Source organism: Notolabrus celidotus, chromosome 5 (assembly GCF_009762535.1).
Source record: "Notolabrus celidotus isolate fNotCel1 chromosome 5, fNotCel1.pri, whole genome shotgun sequence".
Lineage (NCBI taxonomy): Eukaryota > Metazoa > Chordata > Actinopteri > Labriformes > Labridae > Notolabrus > Notolabrus celidotus.
In genome coordinates this window covers 25,927,129-25,951,765 of record NC_048276.1, presented here as the reverse complement: position 1 = coordinate 25,951,765, position 24,637 = coordinate 25,927,129, and the positions used below count along the sequence as shown (strand labels likewise).

Genomic DNA, 24,637 nt, shown 5'->3' with positions numbered 1-24,637 from the left:
ACCCTAACCCTAATCACAACCCTAACCCTAATCACAACCCTATCCCTAATCACAACCCTAATCCTAACCCTAATCACAACCCCAACCCTAATCACAATCCTAACCCTAATCACAACCCTAACCCTTATCATAACCCTAGGATCAGGGTGAGAATGATTTTGTAACAGAATAAATGCACACATTTGGGCAATTATAAGGCTTCTCATAAAAACACTGTACGTAAAAGGGTTTTCAACACAAACCATTAGTTTTTGCAAAATTAAGGTAAAATATACGGCTACAAAAGATCCTAAATCAAGAGCCGTTCGGCAGTCGAAAGAGCCGGCTCTTCTCTGGGAGCCGAGTTAAAAGAGCTGGCTCTCTTTTCAGAGAGAAACTTCCCATCACTAAAGCACACGCTTAGAACCATTTGCACTCTTAGTTGCCCTTGGAACTATTTGTATTGTAAAACGTATCAATGTACATACATCAGACCTGTACCTAGTGATAAACAGATAACACTTCAATTTGAATCAAGTAAATACCACTTGTATACTTTAAAACAGAGGGTCATTCCATTTGGACTCAACATGACAACATTTATACTTTTCAAGTAATTGATCTTAAATGCTTTCAGATAATTAACAGTAGCAAGACTCACATATCCCTTCGAGCCACTAAATGGTGTCATAACATTGGTGTATGCTGTTTTGCAATGACACAGCACAATTTTATGATTTACTAGAAATGTATTCAAATTATTTCACGGACCCCCCAGGCTATGGTTCGCAGACCCCCAGGGGTCCCAGGACCCCACTTTGAGAACAACTGAGCTAGAGTGCGGTAATTGAGCCAAATGTACCATAAAACATAAACAATATACCCCCGTTTTCTGTGAATGCATGATTATGAAGTGAAGGAGAAAAGATGTGAAAAAGTTGTGCAGTGTCGCTGTCTTTTCCAGCACAGCATGCACTCAACTTTCAATGAATGGGGATATGTTTTGTTAATCAGGTCAGGTCAAATGCAGCCATGTTGGAATAATTTTCCAGGGCTGTATGTGATTTTCCAGGACATTTTACTTTTTCTCCCATTTTCCAGGTGTTTTCCAGTACTGGAAAACTGGTCAACTGTTCTCCAGGTTTTCCAGGACGCGTGGGAACCCTGATGATGTCATAGTTCTTGTGTCAGCTGAGTATTTATTTTTGCACCTGCCGTACAAACATGTGCTTAAATACCTCTGTTATTGTCATTGCTTTTGATCATTGTCACATTCATGAAGCTTCAGATGAAAAATAACTTAGTTTCATTCGTTGAAACTTGAAGACATCTTCAATATGCACTGATAATAGAGCCTGGACAATAATAAAACAAATGTAATGCTTACTTTTGGTCAAAATTGGTGAAAATCTGGATCATTTTAAGAGTTTTTTATTGTGCTATAGTAATTATAGAGGAACAGTGCTAAAGTGCACTTTGTTCCACCTCCTAAATTGGACAAAGAGCATGTGTCAGCTTCTTCGAGCTGCAGTAAATGAGTGAAAAGCCTGCAGGTTTGCTGATACTGGCACTCACATGGTGAGAGCAGTTTTAAAGAGCATTAATACGGCTGTGACTGACAGGAGGACTCATCTGCTGTGGTTTAGTTCTGAACAATGAATCACCTGTAAAGCCTTACCTCTCACTCTGAAGCCAAACTCTGGAGGGAATTTTCTACATTTCCCGATCCCTCTGTGGTGCACCAAAGATCAATACATCATTTTCTTGTGAGATTAATGTCTGTAATATGACACAATGCTCTAACCTCGCGGTCTGCATGGAGACTCTGTGCTGAATGATTATGAGCAAGAAGACACAACACATACTGTCCTTTCCGTTTTATGCTTACAATGTTCAATCACAGCAACAATGACAAAATAATGGACTGAACATTATATTCATCCACCTGAAGAAAACATAAATAAATCATGTTCAACATTAAAAGTATACAATAAGCTGTCTGAGAGAGGTGAATCAATGCCTCTTCTCTGCACGATGTGAAGACAAAGTAAGCACAAACAGGTCAGACTCACCTCATCAAAGTATCTGTATGTGTGACAGATTAAACACATTAATTCAAAGTATGAATACATAGCATCAGTGTGGTTTTTCCACGAGAGTAAAACATAGGGACGGTGAAAAATTAGGGCTACCTTACATATCTATTATTTATGGATTATTTTTCTGCATTGACAACAACTCAGTACCCTTTTCCCACAGACTGACACCTCTACCAAAACCCTGAAAAGCAAAGTGCATTAAACTGACTCTTGGTATAATGGGACACATGGAGGCCTGGAGGCAGAAAACACTGATGAGACTGTCATTCCTTTGGAGAGTAGTTTTTTCAAACATGTTATCCACACAACCAAAACACTCCTCATTTACTGGACTGCTTCCCCACTTTCCACTTTCACTGCTAAAAGCTAAAAAAGCAGAGAGGTGAAATGACTCTCAGAGAGACGGCCAGGTCCAGATACTAAGAGCTCCCCACAGAGAGAAACACATGACACAGGGGCTTCATCCTCTGCTATCTCTGTTTTGATTCGATTTCAAGAGCTGTGTGAGTCTCACATTGGTGTACGGATAAAGAAATGATTCTCATCCTCATTGTGATAAGTTTAAAATCCATCCAAGCATTAACAAATGTTCAGTCGGTCTCTTTCCCAAGACATCAAATAATGTCTCTTTGTCCAACCTCAGTCACACAAAACACTATTTAGCTCTGCATTGTTTTCACATGGTGAGAGCTGTGAGTGTCTCAATGTGTATGAAAGGTAGACATTAGTGATTAAAGATGAGAGAGCCTCTCTCTGCACCAACCTGTCTCTGATGCTATCTGCTCTGCTCTAATCATGGCAGAGACGATTAGAGGTCACTGACAGATATTTTTTTCTCTGCACATCACCTTTCCTCCACCAGCTTGAAGGTTCCCTCAAAGACCGGCCTTATTTATGATCCAACCAATCACAATCCTGCTTCGCATTTCCCCTTCTCTCTAAAGACAATGGGCCTCATTCACTAACAGTGCGTACGCACAAATACGTACTTAAACTGTGCGTACGCACGTTTGAAGCACAAATCTGGGATTCATCAAATGATGATGACCAACTTTCTCAGAAGATGTAAACACATACTCTTTTAACTAAATGCATGACATATTTAAACTACTTTCAGTAAAAGAAAAATATATTTTTATTATAATGGGTGAAATGTACTATTTTAGACAACTTTAAAAATAAACATTCTGGAAGACATCACACGACCCCCCATTTGTTTCTAGCGACCTCCTAGGGGGTCTCAACCCCCACTTTAGGAACCCCTGCCCTAAGAAACGGGCTAGTTGGTGAGCATTTTTATATTATATTTAGCTTAAGTCTCTATCCTGTTTATGCTAAAATGTTGTTGTTTATACGTGAGATATGGCCTGGCTTTTGACTCCATTTGCGAGTCCCGACCCCCAAGAGGTGCGCTGTAACAACGCCCATGCCCACACGCGTGCCGGAGTGGAGCGCACATTTGGGCTGCTGAAGGCTCGTTGGATGTGTTTGGACACAGCTGGTGGCAAGCTACTCTACGCCCCTGAGAAAGTGTTCAAGATAATTCTGGCGTGCCGTGTTCATTAAATTAAATAAATTACCATTTGGCAACGGTTGAATATCATCACATTATCCCTCGTTTCTGGAAGATATTCGATATGTAGGTGTGTCCAATAATCACAGCCGTTCTTTAATCCTCAGCTGTCAGATCAGGTGGTCCTTGTCCTCCTACAGTTTCCTTCCTTCGTTTCTGTTCTGCTAGTCTTTTTTTTGCATCCACTTTAATATCAAACCTTTTTTTCTTAACCTGAGCCACGGTGCGAAACCTCAGGAGGCACAGCATTAACAGCCTCAGTAAGAAACCCAGGCTTCCTTTTTCTGTCATGGTGACTCCTGCTCTGATACACTAAGGAAAAGTATTGATTTTTTTGCCTCAACCTCCGCAACATTTACCTCTCTCTCTGCCGAGGTGAAATTCAGCGTCTTGATGCACCGAACAGATGTCCATATTGTTTGAATTGGGGCGTGGTAGTATGCTGATTGCAGGTTGCGGGCACGCGCCTGTCAATTTAGAATGATTCTGATTCACTAATATACGTACAGTGGTGAGAACAAAATTGGTTGGTACGCACGTGTCATGAATCCGACGGTGATTTTGCGTAAGCACTTATTTTATGCGCAGAGTAAGAACATTTCTACGCATTTATTAGTGAATGAGTCCCATTGATTCATCTCTACATTCAAAACTCTCTTTGTTACGAGCAGGAACAAGAAGAGCACAGTTCTCTAGAAGAGACGTGGTAAATCAAACCTTTGAATCCCAACTTTATCAAACTGGAACATAAAAGTGAATGAAAAAGCTGAAAGAGTAAAAATCATGATTGGCAGCATCTCTCAGTGCGAGGAGAAAAAATGAGCTACACTGTGAAAGTGTTTTCTGTCTTTCAGAGTAAGAACATAAACCTCTGTGGCTCACTCAAACCAAACTGCCTCATTTCCTCATCTGATGCATATAAAGCTCAACCCGATGCAGCTCTCTCTGATCTCAGGTCCCTGTAGTAAGCACTCTGCAGAGTACAGCAGCACTTAATGTAGCACCCACTGAGAATCAGCTTTCAGAGGATGAGATGCAGTCTGCTGTGACCTGGAGCTCTGAGGCCCCAGGGAACAGCCTGCAATTTTCACAAGGTCAACAGTTAAAGAAATAACCAGGACGACCCACGGAGCAAAAAGCAGAACGAGTGCTCCACATTCAGCTGGCTGTCTTCTCAAAGACATTTCTCCACCGGCTTGTCAGTCATCAGTGTGTCCATCACTGAGCTTTTCAATCGAGAATGACAGGAGTTGGGAGTCAAAATGACGAGTTGTGACCTCTGGAGAGTTGAAGTATTTGAAGCAGGCCTGTGATGGCACAGTTTGATGTTGAGAGAACTGGAAACTGCAGTGACTTTCACAGCGAGGAAGAGAACACAGCTTTTATATCTGCTGCAGATTTTAACTCACAAGATACTGTTACCGGGCCTACAGCTGAAATGTTCTACGAGAAAAACTACCAAAGAAGAAGAAAAGTAAAACGTTTTCCACAGAGAGGGTCTTGTTTCTGTGCAAAAGGCGAGGATACCCCTACCAACAGGTAATATGTAATACACTGATCTCCTGATGCAGCCAAACAAGACAGTTATCATTGTTTGTCTTTCTTAACAACAGATACTCCAGTCTGCAGTTTATTTCATTTCATGTCCACAATGATATCCCTATTCACTTCTCTTTGTCTTTCTCTGTTCATCCGTCTGTCACATTCTGTCTCTTTTCAGCATCATTTGACCTCAATAGGTTAATCTGAAGTTAATTTAATTTGAATGACAGCACTGTCAGAATGTCAGATTGTGGCCTGCCTCTAATACAAGCCTGCTTAACACACAGGCCTGGTACCTTCTGGACTTAAAGCAAATTAAAGCCCTGGCAGGTACTTGCAGATTTATGGTAAATAAGATCCTTTTGAGCAGGTTGGCATTGCATATGGCAGCATGTGGCATTAGTGTAAGAATGTGAATCTGGAAATATATCATCATGAAAGGACAAAACCTTTTGTTATTAAATTGCAATACAAATATAGACACCATTATGATCAAATCTGGATAATCCATTATTCTGTAAAATGAGAGAACAGCTTGGCTGAAGAAGCACATTACTCTCTGTCATTCATGGCCATCATCAGACTATGTGAATGACGGCACTGTCTGAATGTGACATTGTGGCCTGCCTTTAATACAAGCCTGCTTCAAACACAGGCCTGGAAAGACTCTCTCCACTGTGGCAGTGAATGAACAACCACCTAGTGACTGATGGTCTCCAAGAGACTCTCAAGCTGTCCCCTGACTACCCTCTTAAAATCAGGGAGGAGAGGCACAGAGGGGGCGGAGTCAGTCTCACTTAGCAATGACTAGAGTGTTCATGAACACCGGTGCCTTATATAGGTTTCCTGTGCCTGTGCTAAAGGTGTCTTCAATAGTTATTTAAGTTATCCGTCAGCTTTTCCCTCACTATGAAATCTCTGGCTGGGTGTAGTGATAATCTTAATATAATAGAGAATACTTAGAGCAGGAATAAAACACACACGAGAAACCTGAAGCCTGTTGATAAATCACAGGCATACTCCTCTATTTCAGAATTCGGTCTACCTCCTTCCTCTATCACGCAGCAGCTCTGGAGCTGACATGGACCACCCTTTCTGAGGAGAAGTGCAGAGAGGTCAGACTCCAGAGGGATCTCATTGTGGATTGGATTGGCTGCCTCTCTGCATTGGTATGAACCAGTAGCAGCATGGTCCTGTCTGTCCTGATGCCAAACCCTCTGACACATCCTTTATAGCAGTTTGACCCTGACTTACATGGAGCTAAACCCTCAGAGGAGCTCCAGCTCTCCTTTGGCTGTGCTCAGCCTACATTTATTACATAACATACTGATGTTCTCAGGTTTCTTTGTAAGATGGTCATTTAGAGGAAATGACCACATTAGATATTCTGTGTTTCACTCTCTGATATGTCCTGTCTGTTGCAGCTGTCAGGACATCACACTCTCTCTTCTGAGTGTCAGCTCAGAGCACTGATCATCAATCAAACAGGGTTTCAAATTGACTCACCAGCCTGTCATGTGGATAAAGAGATGAAAAAAAGCTTCTATGACTACCATTTGTTTTCCACCTTTTCTGGTGGAAGGCAGTTAAACCTCTGAAGAAACAAGTTGTCACTCACAGATTAGTCAGTATACATGATAATCTGAGTACACAGATTATTGTGTAGATTTATTTATGTTTAGAAATGAGACTGGGAGGACCCTAATCTCATCACAGCCTTATATATAATGTGCTCTCATGCAGCATTTTAAACCTCCTGTGACATTTAGAAGATTAGTGCCCACAGACAGATGTCATTTGAAAATTGTAAACAACTTTTACTTGCATAAACACTGATGAAGAAGCCTGTGAAGTTCAGGAGACACTAAGACAGCCTGTTACAGTCAGAGTATGAAAAGTTGTGCTGAGCAAACAGTGCAGACTTCAGAGAGTCACACCTCAAAGAAGGTCAATTCATGCAGAATTATCTTCTGTAATATAAATCTGGCACTAAATTATCTATGAAGGTCAAAGGCCCTACATCTCCACAGTGATAGCATCAGTGTATCCAAATACAGCTCAGAAAAACAGTCAGAACGTTGAGATAGTAATATCAACAGGCTGACATTATCACAGCAGAGACTATCAAATATTTGATCACATTTCCATCTCAAAAGCAGAGAAGAAATGTCTTCCTTAGCTCTGTTGATAATATCACGTTTATGTGTTCTGTTTTCTGAGGAAATGCTGCATCTCTGCAGACCACGACACTGCAGGTAAACCAGGACCCTCTGTGCCTCCTGAAGGGCGTCTGTTTTGTGCCGAGTATGCGGCAACCATTGCTGAAAGGTCAACGCAGCCTCTCAGTGTGAGAGCTGTGAGATATCTCTGTCACTCAGCTGTCCTTCAACAGATTATCTACCTCAGCTACCAATGTCATAAGGTGCTTAACCTGCAATCATATTGAGATGTATCTTTCTGTGAACCATCGGGGGATTGTTGTGCAGCTTTTAGAAAGCATATTCAACCTCAGCCTCTTACTTGTCTGAAGGACTGCTGCAGGACCACATTTCAACTATGCTTCTTCCAGCACTTCCAGACAATTTAAACTCAAGCAAAATGGAATAAAAACATACACAATGAGCACATTCACATGTTTCATTAGATTTAATGTACTTTGTGTTTTCATTTGAGTTGGCAGCTTCCTAAAGGAATATCTTCTGTAATGTCTCGTTACAATAGAAAGGAAAAGTCACTTACATCTCCGTGTCTATTTGGATGTAAATTACAGTGTCCAGTTCCCTCAAGAAATACTTTAATCTCACAAGAGATTTCTTCAGCATCTTTACATAAAATGTTTCTGTTAATCTGTTTCAGTTTGTGGTTGAAGCTAAATGAGATTAAAGCTCTATTAAAGTTCTCCAGCATAGAGTCATTTCTGTATCCAATGAGGCTCAAGTGTTTCTGACAGTTTTTCTTCTCCAGGCCATTTCACTGTAATAGCTTTTATATTACCTACAATAATAACTTCAGAGGATGGTTTATGCAGCCACTGATTGAAAGAGTTAAAACAATGAAAAAGGTAAATCAGATTATAAGAATGCAGTCTGAAGGGGTCTATACAAGTTCAATGAGATAATGACTTCTGACTCATGTCCGTTTATTCTCCTCTGAGGAAGATGAAGATGAAACATGGTCAAACAATGATGAATTTGAGATGAGGGTCTTGTATTCACATCAGTAGCTGCAGCTTAATAAAAACTGTAAATGTCTCAGGCCACAGGAGGTCAGAGGTCAACATCCAGAGAAACAGTAGACACTCTGACCCGGGACTTCCATCAGATCCATGTCCGGTCCATCTCCGATCCACTACGGTCCAGTTATGTGATCTTTCAAACGTCAAAACCCACCGTTTGTGTTTTCAGAACACAGCATGGAGCAGGACTGCCAGACAGCTGGAGTCACGTTACCAATTTTTTCCCGATAGCACAGGCTGTTTTTTCTGAAAATTAACCGGATGTTTTAATTTGGTTTTGGTGCCTGACTTCCTGTCGATATTCTCTGATGGGATTGAAGTGTCGTGCTCCGGCATCCAGAAAAAATAAAAGTATTGTGTATCTGATCAAGAGGGCTACGGCATGCCAGATCTCATACGCAGCCGGAACACAACGGAGTGGATCAAGTGAAATTTAACACATTGACTACAATAGAAGCCTATCAGATCTGGTGCCGTAACGGATAAGAGACTAACCAGACACGGATCCAGTGGAATTTGGCCGTGAGAGGACCCCTGCTGAATGTTCACACTTTGATTGTTTTTTAAGGATGTTGTGAGGATTTAAGCACAGAAGGGAGAGATTAGGTGGAGCTTTGCAGTAAAAAAGGAGATTTGAAATCTATTACAGAGTTGAATCCATGTTTTCTTTAGCAAAGAATTACTCTTTTTCAGACAGTCTCATCAAAGCTATCACTTAATACACCTGTAGGTGTATTAAGTGATAGCTTAATAGCTTAAAGTGATAGGTACAAACACATCTCACTCATGGTTGTGATGTTGTGCAGCAGATCAACAGCTGTGATCATCTTGTTTGACTGAATCACAGGCATGCTGATATTCCATCACTCTATTACTCCTCTTCTGATCTTAAATATCCAGAGTGAGACGTGGAGACAGACAGATGGTTCACCTGCGTCTCTCAATGGGAACTATCCCTTTAACTGAGTGTATTCAACTAGTCTTACCTCAGTTGGAATCACAATATGTAACTGAACTGATGAAGACTCAAGAGCGGTCTTCAAGTTTTGTTTTCCTCTATCCTGACCTCAAGTGGCTCATGTGTTTTTCAATCCTCTGTAACCTTTTTTTCACTCATCCTGTTATCCTACAGATTACAGTTTATTCTTGTATCATTCATCAAATACTATCTCACATTTTTCACTATTAGCTGTCTGTTTTTTTTTTCCTAACAGCAACAACAAGGTTGAGTCCAAGGTGAGCCACATCAGCAATCCCTGAACTCTGGCCATTCTGCCTCAAAGTGGCTCCAGAGAAGCAATACAGAGTGAGGGTGCCAGAGGGAGTCTGAGAGCTCAGTGTGCCAAAAAATACAGTCCTGCAAAACATTACTGGAATCTTGATTGTCTTTATCTGCTCAGATGACCTGCCTTGAGCTAGTATTGAAAATGTATTTAAAGATATAAAAGTCACACACTATTTCTAGACTGGAACCCCTGATTAAAGGAAGAATCTCAGAAGCTGCAGGGTGTTTCTGCTCATCCTCACTGAAACAGAACATGCTGCAAATAAAGGTGCAGGATTAAAGCAGGGTGGCGTCATGGCTTCACACAAAACAAACATTTTTATACAAACCACCACAGTCCATATATTCTTTTCTTCCTTAAATCTGCAAAACACATTAAAATGTCTTGTACCTTTTCATGTCTGATTTACCGACTATAGAAACAATGACAGTGGAAAGATTCACTGCAACACATCCTATTTGTATAATCCACCTTCACCATAGAGCTTAGAGAGTGAAAAACACAAACATATTGACAGAACACTTCATCCTTTATGCACTTCATGCACATCCGCCTGCTAAATCGATTTGTGTCAGAAAGCTGCGGCCCAGTCCTTGCAATGTTTGTCGACAACTGAGAGGGGAGAGCGTCTGTTCCCATGATGCACTGTGACTCAAACACATCGACACAAACAGCAGTGACTGGAGCAGAGTGCTGACATCCTCTGTGTCAGACCCTCAGCATCCAGTTAACTGAACTACTTAGATCAAAACAGAACACCATCCTGAACCAGTCAGAGCGAACTCAGCTGAAAGCTCCTCCACTGAGGAAATCTCCCTCAGACACACACATTTATGAGACCTTTATCCTTCTAACAATGGTTTAAATTCATACAATGAGGAGGATCCCTGAAGTGTCTGAAAGGAACGGGGCAGTACTGAAAGGTCCACAAACAAAGATAAAGTGAGACAGCAGCTGGATGTTTACAGAGAGAACAGAGAGATTCTGAACGTTCAGATGACGTTCAGAAAAAGTCCCAAACAGAGACGATGAGAGACAGCTGACACTGTTTCTCAAACTCTGAAACAGTACCATTCAGTTATATCCACCTCCTCACGACACAGCATATTGTTAAGTACAATCACACCTCCTGGTTTCCATGGCTGCAGTGTTTCCCAAAACAACCATTATCTCACACTCTCATTCATTGTGCATGTCAATATGACTTCCTGGTGAATCAACCAGTGATTCACTTGAGTACCTCTTTAGATTTAAGAAGAGGAACAAATGAGCAACAATCTTCACGTGTGGTTTCATTACCGGTCAAAATGACAGCTTTGATAGATGCCGTGCACTTAAATAGAACTCTGTGGGAACCCTACCATCAACAGTGTGCACTTTGTCTTTTAGCTTGTTCTGATGTGCCATTAAACTCACGGGAAACAAAAGTTGCACACACAAAGGACCTGTATGAAACAGAGACTACAACCAAACTGGAACTACTGAAAGTGCAAGTGCTGAGATATTATCATGGAATCATTGGACTTCAAGGACACTGGACATTTTGTAAATGTAACCCAGCATATTTCTTAAAAAGAGTTATCCCAAAAGAAGAAATCTAATGAAAAGACACTGTATTTCAAAGATGAAGCACTTTTAAGGTGTCTCTAGGTCATGGTCTCAGAGCACAGGTGGAACAGTGAAGCATCTATTTATAAAAATAAATCAAAAGTCAAGGTCTTCCCCCCTCCACTCATTTCCTTCGTCTCTTCAGCTGAAAAAAAAGCCAAATATGCCCAAAAATATAACCTTTAAAAAAATATATATTTGAACTATCAAATTGTTTTGAAATGCGGAATATTATTATTCAAAACATATAATTACAAACCTCATTAATAACTTTTAACGTCCAAAATAATGTGATTAATGAGGATTTTAAAGGGATACTTCAGTTTTTTGAAGTGGAGTTTTATGAGTTTCATGTCATGAGCAATTGTACTACCAACTACGGATACCGGTCAGCTCAGCCCCTTTAATGAGAAACTGCATGGAAGCAAGGCTACAGATTTCTGCAAACGGGGTCAGTCCCACGTAATTAAGCCAATTTTAAAGAATTCCGACCCACGCACGATACTGTACGTGGGAATCTCTCCTGCTCTCCGGATTAACAAAGAAGTTTAAACTTTTCCTCTGTGAACTCCGGCTCATAAATGTGTCCAAGTGTCCGCAGTAAACGGCATCTCATTGGCGCTGTCAGAACCACTCATTATCAGGTTTAATTATATTTGTGTCACTAAATCCCAAGTAGAGTGTACACCTAAACCAAGATGAGTGCGTCGGTCAGAGTCTTTCAAAACTGGCTAGATTACGTGGTGGGACTGACCCCGTCTGCAGAAATCTGTAGCCTAGCTTGTGTGCTGTTTTTCCGTGCAGTTTCTCATTAAAGGGGCCAAGCTGAGTGGCATCCGTTGTGGCTAGTACAATTACTAATGACACAAAACTCATACAACTCCACTTCAAACAAACTAAAATATCCCTTTAAGAATGAATAGTTTGACAGCCGTAATCTTTATTATTGCTAACTTGGAGCTTTGGGGATGTGTTTATTTCCATACTATAATCAGTACTGTGATTATCTGAGCAATGTTTGAGCAGAGTTTAATGACTGCAGAAACAGATTATCAGTGCGACTGAGAACATCCTTATATTCAAACACAGGAAGTAATTAGTAGCTTCAGAGGCAGCTGGATATTTATGAGCAACATCTAAGAGATATATTAACACACACTCACACACACAAACACACACATCTTTGTTATTGTTGAAGAAAATGGACATGGAAGTAGATGAAGTTTGTCCATCACAATGAATGACAGCTAAGAGGTTTCATTTAAAGCAGCATGTCTGTTAACTCAGTCCTCTTGAAGAAGAAAGATGAGAAACATAACACACAGTTAAGTTTAAACTCTGCTAGAATTCCTTCATGAGCTTGTTCCTGTATTCTCTCAGACCCTCAGACTGCAGAGCTGTGACAGTATCTCCTCTCTACCATCTAACTACCCACCCTGCTCTGACCTTTCCTTTAATAGCTGGAGCTCACACTGCCCAATCTGGAGGCTCCTTCAAGTGCTGAACAGCAAAGAGCTCTGACCAACACTTCAGAGAGATTGGCCGAGTCTGAGAATTTACTGCTTCTTGTTATATCCCCCAAAACCCAGCAATACTGAACACTGACATTACAGTTAGAGATGAGTGAGGAGGACTGGACCTGAAACGGGACAGACCATGTGGTAGGAATGGATGTGCTCTGTATGGTTCAATGTTAGATGTTACAGCACACACATTCGAACAATGAGAGTGGTTGAAATAGCTGTCTCTGTGATGTATTCAGTCTCATTGATCTCAGTAGTGTCTCTCTGGACAGAAAAGCCAATAGAGCCTGACTACTGCGTGGACAGGGACGTGTTTTCACTACTTTGCCAGAGCAAACTGAGAGAGGTGCAAAAGGATGAACAGTTTGCAAATAATGGACCCCATCAACTGTCATCACTGTCAACACATATCTGTATTTAAGTGCAGATAATTCAGTCTATCATTGTCTCCCAACTAACTTTATAAACTACACATCAACTGAGATCTAATACAAAATATGGCAGAACATCACAACTCATCTTGTTTAGAGTAGAGGGATGTTCTCCTTCTGAACAGAGGTACTTTTATATGTGACCTCCCCTGAATGTGGTCCAGCTATCTTCTGACATGACATTCAACACATTCTGCATCCACACACACCCTGACAGCAGCCTCAGGGTGTTGTCTAAATTGAAAAATGATGGAGGTAGAAACCATAAATGTCACAGCAGGTAAACCTTTGTCCCCTGACTCCTCACAACAGGAATCTATTTTATGTATGAAATGTAAATTTCACCTTGCACTATGCATGATATTAACCTCTAAAGACCCAGGTGTGTGCACGCTGTATGGCACTTGGCTTTGTTTGTGTTGGCTCTTTTTCCACTGATGTCTTCACTGCTTTACAGTGCAGATAAAACCTTTAGTTGTAACCCGAGAGAGCTACAATAGCACTGATAAAAACAAAGAGACAAATAAATAGAACTCTTAATTTAATAGTTTTCTAATTTGATCACAGTGCAGAAGTTTTCAAGGAGAAAACATCAATCCACCAGTATTCATAAGAGGGGCTCTCCTCTGTGGATGTTTTAATGTCACATAGTGGAAGCATTTATCAGACGAACACACAGAGAAGCAGGTGATGAGGATATGCTCTGTAAGTGGACGCCACTCTGACCTTCAAGAGAGTTCATCTGAGAGTTCATTCAGCAAATGATCAAACTATGTTACAGGGGGATGGAATGACAGGAGGTGATCATGCTGCCTGAATGATGTAACTGTTTTGAAATGTAATTAAGGGGAGAGGAAACATTGGCCTGCTGTGATTCATGGTGAAGAACAAAGTTTTTCATTGGAAAATTGGAATTCTCTGGAGAGGTGAGTTCATAATATGAACAGAGAGAGAGAGCAGTGTGGAAGGAAAGCAGAGCAGTGCTGAGGTTTTATGAGGCTGAACAACACAGAGCGTAATATTAGGAGTGTTAGGCTGGCCACACAACGGGAGACTTTAACTGATTTTCATAAGGAGAGTTCGGACCCATTTTTAACATTACATCTCTGAACACACACACCAGATGATTCCAGATGATTTTCTTTTTCAGTATTATGCTCAGGGGCACAGTTCAGTTTACTTTTGCTGCCACGTTTGTGAGCTGTAAAAGTACTCAACATCCGGTTGGTGACACTTCCCAGTCTGTTCCTCTCATTGGTTATTGCAGATATTTGGTCCAACCTGGAATATCAGACATATCTGAGATTTATGGTTTTGACTTGATCGGGAGCATTACAGTTCTAGGTTAACATAATCTAACAGAATTATGCTAAAAATTTTCTGCTCATGTGGGATGTTTCTGACAAAGTTACCATCCTGAAATGATAAAATGTAGATCCTGGACATTTGTTGTTGTGTGTTTGATTTGAGGCAGTGATTGTGAAGGCCATATGCTCCTCATCTGAATGTGTAGCAAAAACTGTAGGACAGAGACAGACGGCACACACTTCAACGAGCAGAACACACAGACTGAGTAGATAGAAGCAGTGTGTGTGAAGTCTGGTTAGGGGAAGAAGGCAGGAGGCTCACAGGAAGCAGATATCCACCTTTTGGTTGGCTGTCCAAATCTGAGCTCTGCTCACTTCAGGCTGTTTGAAAGAGGAGCCATGAGAAACAGCATGGAGCAAAGTGATCATAAGTCTCTGCTGTCTCCTTCATTACTCCATCTAATTCTTCATTACCAGATTATCAACACTGACTTACATCAACAGGGTTGCCAAGGTACGAGACCCTGGCTTCCTGATAGGCCACCCCAGGTGCCACCCTAAAATCCTAAAATAGAATAGGTTATTGACCTTGTCAGAGGCGGGACTTGTGCTAATTAACTATTGGTGATGTGTTAACAAGATGGCTTCCTTTGTGCATACATTTTGCACACCTTCCTTTGTTAGTGCTTTGTATTGTGACTTTGAACTATAACTTCAAACTTCTGTAGCCGTGATAAAAACTTCTCATGTCATTGTTACTGCTCATCCTCTTTCTATGTCAACCACTAACATGATGTATTGAACACCTTGTATTTATCTAATGGATGTTATATTGTAGTAATAAAGTCGTCCTTGAGTCACTCATCATATATGACTGATTAATAACTTTTCAAAGTCAGGCTGCTCTGTGGGAGATCAATAGGGTGGGAGCTGCTATATGCCTCTGACCTTTGAGTCATTACTGTTTAGTGTTTTATGTCCTGTGAGTTAAATCACAGCACCTATAAACGGCTGTGCAGCTCTTTCTATGTTGTTAAAAATGTGACGTCAAGGTTCCAAAAGTTGAATCATTAATGAAATGACAGCATTGTATATTCAGTTTAGAGCTGTAACTGGGAACAAAGCTGAGTCCCAACAAGGTTATGAGTTAGAGTAAGTTAACATGGTGATTTAGCCAGGTTAGGTAAGAGAGACAGCTTCATGGATAGCTAACTCTGGGTTAAAGCTCAACAGACGCTGTTTACACTCTGATCTCGCTTTGTGATGCACCCCTCTACTGAACTCAGGGGATTTGTGTGCGTTTGTTTGTTTGTGTGGCTGTGTGTGTGTCAGTTAGAGTGATTTAAGGACATGCTGGGAGAGCTTCTGCTGCTGTGCTCCGTGTCTGCTTGTTGCATACAGATGACCTCAGTCTAAAGCCAGTAATCCAGTTCCTTCAGTCTGAGAGGGAAAATGACAAACACGGTGTTCATTGGGCTCTTCAAAACACGTATCTGTGCTGCAACCGCATAAACATCAACAACAACAACAACAACAACAACAACAACAACAAACAACAGCAACAACAACAACAACAACAACAACAGCAACAGTAGCAACATAAACAATAACATCAACAGCAAAACGACCACAAAAACATTAAAAAAACAAGAACTACATTAACATAAGCAACATCAGAGGGGTATACTATGAAGCGAGTTCAGCATATCCTAGATATCTTCTCCTGATCCGGCTTCACTGAACCCGACAAAGGAGATTGCGCTAAACTGTCACACGAAGCTGGTTATCAACATGTTGAGTCAATCTAGAATAACCCTGAGCACGTTCACATGAACGGGGCAGAGAAGGCAACATGTGACCAATCACAGACACGGACAGTCTGCCGTCAGCACATCGACATGTTTCTCAAATTTAGTGCACTGATATTACAAAGTATGAAGAAGTTTAACAAATAATCCAGACTAACATCAACAGAGCTGTGTTTCAAACATGAAGGAAGAACTGGGAGTTAAGACAAAAACACAGAGTAAAAATAATTATTGACGTCTTATTTCTCATCATTTATTGCAGACAGATCTGATATGATTACTGTTTATTCTCTGACAGTGATATCTCTCTGATTTAATCTTGTGTCATGTGTGACAGTTTTAGAACTAATATTTCAGCTGCAGCCCTGACGGTATCAAACTGATCACTGTGGTTAAAGGACTATTACAAATGAAAACATGATTCAAAGTGATAAGCACGTACAGTTTTATAATCAATGTAGGCTATTAAATGTACAACTTCACCTGATTAACCTATTATAGACTTTATTTAAGAATGATGTCAGGAAAGATAATCAATAACTCTAATCAGTATTTTAGATGTAAAATCATACAGGTAGACAAAGTGTCCTGCCATCTCTCCCCTCACAATCAGCTCGCAGAACTCCGTGATCAAGCCATCTGATTGGTCAGTGGGCGTTTTCTACAAACTGATCTCTGATCCTGAACATAACCTACCCCGGAGCAGGTTAGGAGTTCAGCATGAGTAACCATTGTGATCTACCCTGGTAAGGAGTGAACCCCCGTCCTAGTACTGAAAATCCAGAGTTAACCCTGAAGTTAATTTGATGACCACAAATTCCGCTTCATAGTATACCCCTCTGAAGAATGAGTGCTCACTGAACATGGTCTGATGAAGACTCTTTAAGGATGAAACTAGTCTGTGATTATTTTCCTGATTATAGTGATTTTTACTAGACATGCCCAGAACAACGAAAGGCTTTTTAACCTTATTCCTTGACTAAAGCGAGTGCGCCTGAAGACAGCCCCCGTGCCCTCCCTTTGCTCACTGAGTCACTCTGAGCTGCAGCTGTAATGGAGAAACTCAGGAAATCTTATTGGAGCTGTTTACCTCCACATGTTCTGATAATTGGTGATATTGATCTGTTCCCTTCTGCAACAAAAAGGGCCGACCTTCAGCATCCAGCCTGATGAGGTCTGTGTTCACCAATCTGCACGTCTGACAGTTTACTCCTTCATCTTGAGTGCTGCACACTTTGTGAAGCTGCTTTGTGTTTGTGTGGAAGTGGAAAATGCTGGATTAGTGTGAAAGGGTGCAACATGTCTGAATCCCTGCCCAGTTTTTGATTTCCTTGTGTGTTCGTGACTTGTTTATTGTGACCTAAAACATCGCTTCACTGACCAGCTTCATCCCCTGCAGACGCTCTATGCATGAAAACTAAAGCCTGTTACAAACCATGATTCAAAACCTTCTCCACAAACACAGACTGTCACTTTACACCACATTAGTAACATGCTGTTCACAACTCAGCCGGCAAGGAGTTGTGTTTGTGTATTTACAGAACATAGCTGTGGGTCAACAGTATGAGCTTCAATATGCTGAGAAGCCAGAGAAACACCAACAACTGAATGCAATAACTCGATTTGAATCATCTACTCATTTCCCTCCATCTTTTTTCCTCCCTCCTCAATCCATCCATCCACCCATCAATCCATCCAGGCTTCACACCTACCCGCCTATCCACCTACCTATCCACCCACCTACCTATCCAAACCACCTACCTACGTTCATCCTTTGTTTCTTACTTACTGGGTTTGGTTGCCGTAGATGGATGGTGTGCTTGGCTACATGTCATCTCAGCCTTGCTCGACAAACATCTTCATATTGTCTATGCTATGTCAAACACAAATGTTAAACATTGAATGTTTTGTCTAAGGTTCCTGATGCTGTGACACAGATTGTGACCATGTAGCTGGGATCGTCCAGTTCTCACAGGTTTCTGGATATTGAAGATCTGAAAACTGTGCAGGCTGGAATTTCCCAACAGTGTTAGATCTGCAGGGTCTGCTGCTTCTTATCTAATGAAGAAACTGTCTGAGATCAGACTGAGAGAGTGAGAGGAGGCGAAGAGAGAGAATATTGATGGCCGAGCCTTCACCTCTGACTCCAGTCAGGAAACAGATGAGAGGACTCACTGCTGATCTCTGCACTGAAGCTACTTCTACTTTCTCCTCCTGATGGATGTCTTTGACACAACGTAACAAATTCACTGTGAAAGAGTGCAGCACCACCACAAACAGAAAGCACTGGCTTAGCTCCAGAAATCATCCTAACTGGGAGCAGGATGTGACTTTGACAGATTATAATATGATTTTTCTTAATGCAGATTTACCCTGCACAGTTTCCTCTGTGCAGGATTTGATGTGAAAACCAAAATGATTCATGTGAGAACGTAGGAGGGAGAGACACTCCTGAAATCCTGATCACAAGCCTCCCCTTCAGCTTGCTGCAGGAGATTGTGGGGGATCTAAAACCACAAACACTCAGGAGTTACTGATAATTAACTTTACAAGTAATTTGCTAAGCTTAGTTTAGCACATGAAAACAACCAACGCCTTGCAAATAGCTCACATAAAACGCTGAGATCCAAATGTTCTCAGTTCTCATTAATTTTATGATGAAAGTAGGACACATGACCAACAGAGAGTAGGAGCATGAAACAGTACACAGACTGTTTATGAGCTGCGTTAATGTAAATGAGTCCCACTAATAGATGGTGTCTCTTGTGACAGATCACAGCCGTCCTCTGCAGCCCAGATGTTGTCACCGTGTTTTACACTGCATGTTCATAAAGTAGAGACATCATTGAAGAACATGATGACAGGAGAGATGAGAGACTCCTCTTTCTTATGCACGAATACAAGATTGTAGCTTTGATACCTTTCATATAAGATCACTGTTTATGCTAATAGAAATCTTCGTCCTCTTCGGGGTCTGTTTTCTTGGATTTCTATTACTATTACTTTTGAATATTAACCTTTACTGATATATCAGCATTAAAAAGTATCAATTAAATAGCAGGATAAGTATTGTTATATTTCGTCAAAGGATTTATCTGACTACTGAATGGAGCAAACACTGAGGGTATAACAGCAGCTGTTTGAACAATGAAAGTCTTTCAGCACAGAGAAACGTCACCTCAATGAACACAACACCACAAACTTTTCAAGAACAACTCTTCAGAAGACGAGCACGGAGGCCTCACTATCATTACCTGATTGCAGTCTGTCTGTTCTCACCTTGACTTCCTAATGACGTCCTCTTTTTGTTCAGGTTGGAGGTTATAAAAGTTCAAACATGTCTGAGTGTGGGCTTAACAATCAGCCTGTCTGAGGGATCCTCCAGCTCTGCTCCTGTCTACAGTCATGGCCAAACGTTTTGAGAATGACACAACTATTAATTTTCACAAAGTCTGCTGTTTCAGTTTTTATAATGGCAATTTGCATATACTCCAGAATGTTATGAGGAGTGATCAGCTCAACTGCAATTAATTGCAAAGTCCCTCTTTGCCTTGAAAATGAACTTTATCACCAAAAACACATTTCCACTGCATTTCAGCCCTGCCCCAAAAGGACCAGCTAACATCATTTCAATGACACACAGGTGTCACACACATTAACACAGGTGTGGGTGTTCATGACGACAAGGTTGGCGATCAATCTGTCATGATTGAGTGACCGGACACTTTAAAAGGAAGATGGTGCATGACACCATTGTTCCTCATCTGTTAGCCATGGTTACCTGCAAGGAAACACGTGCAGCCATCATTGCATTGCACAAAAAGGGCCTAACAGGGAAGTTTATAGCAGTGAGTAAGATTGCACCTCAGTCAACCGTCTATCGAATTATCAAGAACTTCAAGGAGAGAGGTTCAATTGTTGCCAAACAGGCTCCAGGGCACCCAAGAAAGTCCAGTAAGTGCCAGGACCGTCTCCTGAAGGTGTTACAGCTGCGGGATCAGGCCACCACCAGTGCAGAGCTTGCTCAGGAATGGCAGCAGGCAGGTGTGAGTGCATCTGCACGCACAGTGAGGCGAAGACTTTTGGAGGAAGGCCTGGTGTCAAGGAGGGCAGCAAAGAAGCCACTTCTCTCCAGGAAAAACATCAGGGACAGACTGATATTCTGCAGAAGGTACAGGGACTGGACTGCTGAGGACTGGGGTAAAGTCATTTTCTCTGATGAATCCCCTTTCAGATTGTTTGGGGCATCTGGAGGAAGGCTTGTTCGGAGAAGACGAGGTGAGCGCTACCATCAGTCCTCTCTCTTGCCAACAGTGAAGCATCCTGAGACCATTTATGTGTGGGGTTGCTTTTCGGTCAAGGGAGTGGGCTCTCTCACAATCTTGCCTAAAAACACAGCCATGAATAAAGAATGATACCAGAACGTCCTCCGAGAGCAACTTCTCCCAACCATCCGAGGGCAGTTTGGTGATGAAGAATGCCTTTTCCAGCATGATGGAGCACCTTGCCATAAAGCAAAAGTCATAACAAAATGGCTCGTGGAACAAAACAATACGATTTTGGGCCCTTGGCCAGGAAACTCCCCAGATCTTAATCCCATTGAGAACTTGTGGTCAATCCTCAAGAGGCAGGTGGACAATCAAAAACCCACAAATTCTGACAAACTCCAAGCATTGATTATGCAAGAATGGACTGCCATCAGTCAGGATTTGGTCCAGAAGTTGATTGACAGCATGCCAGGGAGAATTGCAGAGGTCTTGAAAAAGAAGGGTCAACACTGCAAATATTGACTTATTGCATGAATTCTGTGTAATTCTAAATAAAAGCTTTTGATACTTATGAAATGCTTCTAATTGTATTTCATTATACCATAGAAACATCTGACAAAAACACCTAGAAACCCTGAAGCAGCAGACTTTGTGAAAATGTAATATTTGTGTCATTCTCAAAACTTTTGGCCATGACTGTAGACTTGAGGACAATTATTTCTAAATATGTAGTCTGATGAACCCAAAGAAATGACCTCACAGAGAAGACTAATATCGGTGTGTTCACCAGGAGAGGAAGCACAGGTAAACAGACTTTGTGGTTTTAGTCAGACTACCAGGAACACAAAGAGAACACCTCTGAATTATTAACACTGTACTCTTCTTCAGCAAGTAGCAGGGTATGTGGAATAATACTCAGTGCAGATAAACTGAAGGCTGAGATGTGGGATGTGTATTTGGTTAACGTTGTCACCTGTCCTGCAGAGTCTCTTTGTTGTGTCTCTTCCTCCTGGTCTCTGTCACACAAACACTAACATGAGGGCTTGAGCCATATTTGTAACTGTTTTTATGTCAGTATTGTCTTTATTTGCTATCTGACAGCAGACTGTGATAGGAAACACAGGGAACATGGTCTGATCAGGCACGCTGTGGTTACAATGTGTGCTGCTGAGAACACTGATGCACTAAGGCATCCAAAGAATTTAAAAACCAACAGGAAGCTAAAACAGACAAACAGTGGCTCCATCAGAATGACTGCTGAAGCTGCTTTTCTCTCTCTACAGCAGTAAGATTCAAAATAAACGTCTCACTTTGAGATAAAGTCGTTCCTTCATAGAAGTTGTGAATTATTTACTGTTCTTTGTTTTTCCTCTGAGGGGCAGAGAAGACCTAAACAATGACAATGTAATCCTCACAGACCTCCACATAACGGCTTAATGTTTGTTCTCCATGATATTGCTTTTCTTGTTATAATCCGGCTTTGCTTTTGTCTCTGTCCTCTTTTTGTGTCACCTTGTTTTGAAGGTTTTGTCAGTAAGGTGTGTTCAAAGAAAAATAGAGAAACAGCCTTCAGATAAATAGTTTGTATTTTCAGTCTAAGATGGCTCTTCATGGACTGCTTAAAAAATATATATGACAACCCTGCTAATTCCAGTCACATGTTCCCTCATGTACTGCATACTTGACATTGAATGTGTAAGTCTCCAGCGATTAAAACGCACACTCTAGGGCAACAAAAACTCCAGATATTATACAGTATTGATTTTAATATTGTAGCTCTTGCCCTGTAGGAGGGCGTCTTTTGAATGACTCACTTTGCTCAGGCAGAAATCGTACAATGAGTCAGAGCAAACGAGCACAAGGTTTAAGAAGAAAAGAAGGTCTTAGCATTCTTTTGCATACTAATGGAGATATTATTTCTGGTGCTTGTGGTACCTGGTTGTAGAGAAAAAAAGAACCGCTGTGAAAACAACTTCTGAAAGGCTCACCATCTGGCAGGAGAGATATAGCGTGTCAGGATTTTCAAAGAGGTGCTGCAGAAAATATTATGAGACAGGAGTGATTCATTTCAGTCCCTCACTTCCTGAATTTTCCTGATTTAGATTTGGTTTAACCTCTCTGCTCCACCAGCACAGCAAGATGTCAGCCTGTTGATCCCAGTGTGGGCTCACCTTATTTTAGAGCTCTACATACACACCAATGAACCTGTCCTCAGTTTCTGCTTTGAGTGGGAGCGTGTACAGAGAGCAGCACAAACAGCATGCACCATGAGGATGCATTACAGCTCTTATGATAAGACCATGTGCCTGTCTGAATGGGTTTCCGCTGACAGGATGCAACATTTTGTGGGAGGAAATCAGACATGCTGAAACCTTTATCCAATCAGCCTTAATACAGCAACAACTATTACCATGAGAGCAAAAGGGCTTTAGTCAGCCTCCAACATTGAGACAGATGGACACAGAAGCACTGTATAACACTCGAGCAGAAAGCTGGTGTCCACCTTCCCAGAGGACATTACTGATGCTTGGCCTGCTGAATAGCTGCAGGCTAGCCCAGAGGACATGGCTGTCCCATTCTGAGGCAAATCAAATGTTTTACTGCAGCAGACATTTCTCTCAGGTAGTTTAAATGTCCTTGTTAATAAATTATGAGATCAGCTTTGTCTTTATTCTCTTTCAGAGACAAATCCAGAAATTCACTCAGAGAGTATTGAGGAAGACAGCGCTTGTACAATAATGAGCCGAGTATCACTGTGTTAAATCATTTATTGTACTTCACTGAAACAATCAGATTCTGCTGCCAAGTCTACGGTTACAGCAGTTACACATGAGATGTGTGTGTGTATGCAAAGCTTAAGCTTTTTACTTTGTTTTGTAATTCTAACTAAAGGTGAAGAATCATACGTAAGCATATTGCATTCACATGAGAAAAAAAAAAAGGTGCTGTTTTTCTGAATTAACAACGTACCGCTAAAGTAAAATCCCATTAGCACCTCAAGGCCACACAAGGAAGTAAATATGCCCCAGTTGTTCACTTTAATCCATTTTTTTTTTGCTTTGGGTTTAAAACATTAGGAGATACTAGTGTCTCAATGTAACATAGATGGTTTTGTTAATAGCTCGTCAACATTGCGAAGGCACCTGGGGACTTTGCAGCTGTTTAGTTTCAGGTAGGTCTCCCAATAGCTTGTTCATTCAGAAAAACTGAACACTTTTCTCGTAATTCTGAGATAATTAACTTGTTAATTCAGCAAAAAAGAGCAGATTTTTTTTTCTCACGTGAATGCAATACGCTTGCGTAGAATTGCAGCCAGCTATTTGGCTGAAACTTTGTGTAGATATATACATGGATGGTGACTCTACGTGAGTCTTCATCCAGTGTTTGAAAATAACAAAGAAAATGTTCCTCCACAAGGCTGTAGGTAATTAATCTTAGGTAGTTGTTCACTACTAGTTACTGAAACTAGTAGTGGAGTATAAGCAACAGCTGTTGCAGGGATGTTTTTTCTGCACTTACTGTGTGTTTTGGTTGGATGAGATCAGGTATTCTCCAACCACACTAGCTACTGCTTGGTAAAAGTATGGAAAAGAGTCACAGCTGCCTTCCTCTGCTTTCTCTCACTCTCTTTGTCTCTCTTTCTCTGTCTCCCACGCTCTGCTCTTTAGAGAGATCTGGCAACAGTGCACATCTCCCAATATGAAGCTTCATTTGTAAAGCTAAATTAGCCATCATTTATTACAGTCAACAATTAGCCCGTTACAGCATTACGCAACTATGAGCATGGTGTCTGTTATGGAACACTGACAGACCAGTGATGAACAATTTCAATATGAGTTGGCATGAATTAAAAAGTAATTATCGGATTTATGAGATGTAATTAAGAACAAATCGCTAATGTAGCAGAAACATGCTAACAAGACATAATGTCAGAGCAAACACTTGTTAAGTACAGACATAACAGGAAGAGCAGTGGAG

At 41.1% G+C, this 24,637-nt stretch overlaps 1 protein-coding gene and 1 long non-coding RNA gene across 2 annotated transcripts in view; one reads left to right on the top strand and one right to left on the bottom strand.

The window, feature by feature from the left end:
- The window catches only part of ntm (neurotrimin), a 645,049-nt gene that overhangs the window by 384,292 nt on the left and 236,120 nt on the right, over positions 1-24,637 (bottom strand). The window lies entirely within an intron of this gene.
- On the top strand, positions 4,452-8,112 carry LOC117813191. The gene is made up of 3 exons (XR_004631354.1): positions 4,452-5,190; positions 6,227-6,362; positions 6,618-8,112. It is a non-coding gene; the product is annotated as an uncharacterized LOC117813191 (long non-coding RNA).